Raw genomic sequence first — 262 nt, 5'->3', positions numbered from 1 at the left:
AAATTGACAAGAAGGAGCACTCGGGAGTGGATTTTTGGGAAAATCTCGCCCTGCCCATCGCGTAGCCATGGGTTTGGATCAGATCTCCGTTTGGATTGGGATCGGAAGGACGCTAGTATGTCGCTCACGGATTATATGAATTTTAAGTAATTAGTTTGATGGGTGCGATCATACCAGCACTAATGCACCGGATCCCATCAGAACTCCGCAGTTAAGCGTGCTTGGGCGAGAGTAGTACTAGGATGGGTGACCTCCTGGGAAG

The 262-nt window shown here is 49.2% G+C and overlaps 1 pseudogene; it reads left to right on the top strand.

Moving 5' to 3' along the window:
- Positions 1–160: 160 nt before the first annotated feature.
- On the top strand, positions 161–262 carry LOC118345109 (annotated as a pseudogene; the record flags this gene model as incomplete).

The sequence above is a fragment of the Juglans regia genome, unplaced genomic scaffold (assembly GCF_001411555.2).
Source record: "Juglans regia cultivar Chandler unplaced genomic scaffold, Walnut 2.0 Scaffold_1450, whole genome shotgun sequence".
NCBI lineage: Eukaryota > Viridiplantae > Streptophyta > Magnoliopsida > Fagales > Juglandaceae > Juglans > Juglans regia.
Note: the sequence above shows the minus strand (reverse complement) of the source record. Positions and strands in the feature narration are given on the sequence as shown.